General features: G+C 48.1%; 1 protein-coding gene across 1 annotated transcript in view; it reads left to right on the top strand.

The window, feature by feature from the left end:
• Positions 1-1,541: 1,541 nt before the first annotated feature.
• Rab7a (RAB7A, member RAS oncogene family) overlaps positions 1,542-3,927 on the top strand; it is a 43,985-nt gene continuing 41,599 nt past the window's right edge. The window contains exon 1 of the mRNA XM_028782972.1: positions 1,542-1,739. The gene's annotated coding sequence lies outside the window, so the exon portion shown is untranslated. The remainder of the gene's footprint in view (positions 1,740-3,927) is intronic.

Raw genomic sequence — 3,927 nt, 5'->3', positions numbered from 1 at the left:
GCACATAGAGGGAGGACCGAGTTTAATGTCAGTGCCTTCCTCAGTTACTCTCCACAAACCCAATACCTGTGGATGGTGGTGGCACATGCCTTTAATCCCAACACTCAGGGCTACACAGAGAAATCCTGTCTCTCAAAAAAACAAAAACAAACAAATAAGTGGGTTTTGTTTGTTTGTCTTGAGACAGGGTCTCTCTAAGTGGCCCTGGCTGACCTTGAACTCATTTTTTTGACTAGACTGGGCCTCACATGTCCAACATGATGTAGAGAGACAGGGCCTGAACCAGCTTCCTGCATCCCTATAACCATGGAAAGATTGACTCTATCACCAGACTCTACATTCCAGCCAAATTTTAATAGCTAACCCAGATAACTACTTTTACTAGTTGCTGAAATTTGTGCCTAGCAAGTATTGTTTTTTTTTCCCCCAACAAGAACCAAGAACTGTCACATATATTTTTGCACTCTGCTTTGTCACTTAATATTACTTGAAGATTTGTTTGCATATGAATATACAGACTTTCTTTGTTTGTATCTTAGTTTCAAAATATTTAGTTGAATGGCCAAGTAATAGCTAACTAATGATTGAAACTGAGCAAACTTCTTGCTATGTGTATGTATTTAAACACTGTCTGTTATATCAAATGGTGAGGATCTTGGCAGAAAGGTCTTGTTTTTCTCTATTCCTTAGGACCTACAAAACTTCCCTTTTCCCTAAACCTACATGCTAGGGCATGTACTAGTGGTATGGGGCATTCACCAGAGAGGACTGTTCAGACATGGGTTTAAGCTAATAGAAGGCAACTGGCTACTGCACTGGGTGTTCAATACCCTAGCATAATCTGAGCCTTTCTCTGGGTGAGCTTTTAAGCAGAAAAACAAAACATGTTCTAGGTTGACATACTTCAGTTAACAAGAACTGTTAGCCATAAGTGGAACTACAGAAGCTAAAAAGCAAGGCTAGTACATTTTGAGACTTTCCCAGAACTATATGGACTTTGATGGATTAGGCCTTTGTTTTAGTTTTGATGGGTGTGATATCTTTCATGCCTATAAAATCAGCCTCGCCTCTCTTCAGTTTAGCAACTCCTTAGCTCTTTTTCCATTTTCCCGGATCATCTACCCTGCACAGGTATTCAACAGCTTCTAGTTCATCTCTGGGTTTCCATCTTTGAGGACACCGTAATTGATCATTTCTGTCCACATTAGAGATTGTATCCAGTGGACTCAGAAGACCCTGGACTAACCCTGCCTGGCACACGGCTGATTGACTAGCATGTTCCAGAGGGGGATACTCTCAGAAAGGCCAAGCGACTCTTCCTCCTTTAGCGCTCTTTATGGGAATGGGGATGGGGAGACCACTGCATTATCAGTACTTGGACCAATATGGTGCGCTCCAGCTTCTGCACGGCCTTTAAAGATGGCAGCCCCCATACAGAAACCGCCATATTTACTCCACCAGACGCCAGGCTAGGACCTGACGCGACCGGAACGGGACGCAAGGTGGAGGCGGGGCTCCTCCCTCCAATCCTGGCGTCGGGCGTCTCGTGACAGACACTTCCGCTCGGGGCGGCGGCGGTGGCGGAAGTGGGAGCAAGGCCGGAGCTTTGACCATAAAGCCCAAGGCGGCGGCGTTGGCGACGGTGTTTGGGGCTGGGCAGCTCCGAGGAGCCTGCTGGAGCCGGAGTCGGACCTCTCTGTCGCGGCCTGCGTTGTGTCTCCTCCTCCGTTGACCCTGCGGTGAGCAGCGGGCCCCGGCCGCCCTTCCCCCGCCGCGGCTTGGGCCTCCGGGCCTGGCGTCCTCGGCGAGCGCCGAGCTGGGCCGGGCCAGGCGGGGCGGCGCCCGGCGGGCGGAGGTCGGAGGGCGCAGGGCGATCGGCGGGCGGCGGATACGGGGATCTTCGGGCTGGGCGCGTCCCCGCCGGCAAGCTGCCGGGTGGGAAGAGGTACCGGCCGGCCGCCGAGGCAGCGCTGCCAGGCGCGTCACATGCCCCGACCCACCGCCGGCACTGGGAGGCAGGAGCTTTCAGGGTCCTGCAGGGTAAATCCTATTTCCGAAATTCCAGGAGGAAGGACCTCCCGAGTGCCTTTCAAATGGCCTGGTGTCCTCCTGGCTCATAATCGTGCGGATGTAGAGAGTAACGTTGGGAAGATTGGAGATTTCTCGTTTGCTGGGCTGCGTGGCAAGACCGCACAGATTGCCCTGTTCTCCCAACAGTCCTCCGAAGCACCGAGGCAGTGCCCACTTACAGAGAAAGCGAAGAACAGAGAGGTTAAATCACTCGACCAAGGTCACACCGCCGATAAGTTTACGAGAGATTGAAGCATAGGCAATCAGACTACTTAGCACTCTACTGGCCTCTGGCCTCTTCTACTCTAGATGTTCCCAAAGCTTGCCACCTGTTATCTGTCCATCAGCACCCCCCTCCACCTCCTGTCTAGTGATGTCATTTGAGAGCCTCTTGGTCCTACCTTAAAACCGTGCTGTATTTGCAGTTGTGACTTACAAGGCATATTACAGTAGTGTAGTGTCATCGAACCAGAAGATCTTGAATTCTGGCAAGGTATGTATTGGATTTGAATAGGTTTCCTATCCAGCTGTTTTCTTTGAGTCAGGTCTGGCATACCAACCGTGTGTGTACCTTTCTACAAGAATTTCCACAACAACCTAGCTTGTTGACTCTTCACTGTTGAAAATAATCTTGTCTTTGGCTTCCCAAAGAATAAACTCTTGTCTCTTTCTTGTGACTTCAGCAGCTGATACCCACATGATTGGGTTAGTAAAATCTCCTGTTGGTATGTTTCTCGTCAATCTTGGAAATATTGGTTCAGAATTGAGTGTAAGAGCTAGAAAGTGATTTGTAACGACTTCTGAAGCTGGCCAAACTAAAGTTTGGTGTCCTTGGTTGTCTGTAGTTTCGTTACGTTACCCGGCCTGGTATATTAACAGGCTGTAAACCTATGTAATGTATGTGTTTATGAGTGACGAGTGACTGGCACCTTCATTTAGGAAATGTTTTTCTTCCATATGTGTGTCAGGCATTACTCGGTCCTGACTCAGGGACACAGGCATGGATGGGTCTTGTCCTCAAGGAATTGTAAAATGATGAGTCTCAGAGCCAGGAACTGTTTGGGAATGACTCGGCTGTAGAAAGAATCTGGGGCTTCTACAAAAAGTAGTTTTAATTTTATATTTTTTATTCCCTCAGGTAAATCAGATATCCAAATGTGTATTGTTCTGGCTAACAGTTTGAAATATTTGCCAACTTTCTGTGTGTGGTATGTACACATGTGCATCTGTAAGCCTGAGATGGGGTATCTTACTTAATTGCTCAACTCTTTTATTTTTTTTGAAGACAGGGTCTCTTCCCTGACCCTGGAGCTTATCCACTCCTAGCAGGCTAGCCAGTGAGTGAGCTCCTAGATACACACACACACACACACACACACACACACACACACACACACACACGCAGGTTACAGATGCCTCTGTACCTCCCCTTTTCTTTTTCTTAATTGGAATGTGGGTCCTGGGATCTGAACTCAGGTCCTCACACTTGTCTGTCCAACAGCTCAGCCAGCCTCAGCCCCCATCTTTGTCAGAGTCAGGAACGGTGTTGTCATGGTCTGCTCCTGAAACAGAGGATCATATTCCAGTGCACGACTGATCACCTGGCTGATCACCTCTTTTGAAGAGTAACCATCAACACTGAAGTTGATTGATTCTCTTTTTGTCGTAAATGATATTTTTGTCCTCCCTCTAGGGGAAATAGGTGCCACTTAGTACAGTGCACTGTAATGTGTGAGCAAAGGCTGGATTTTCCTTTTTAGCTGATAAGCAAGCTTAATGTAGCTCCTGCTAGACTTAGGCTTAGTGATGCATGCTGGAGAAGACCTGTGTCCTCTGTTTTCCATGGCTCTTCTTCTT

This window comes from Grammomys surdaster, unplaced genomic scaffold (assembly GCF_004785775.1).
Source record: "Grammomys surdaster isolate TR1022 unplaced genomic scaffold, NIH_TR_1.0 948, whole genome shotgun sequence".
Lineage (NCBI taxonomy): Eukaryota > Metazoa > Chordata > Mammalia > Rodentia > Muridae > Grammomys > Grammomys surdaster.
This window is presented reverse-complemented; position numbering and strand designations above follow the sequence as displayed.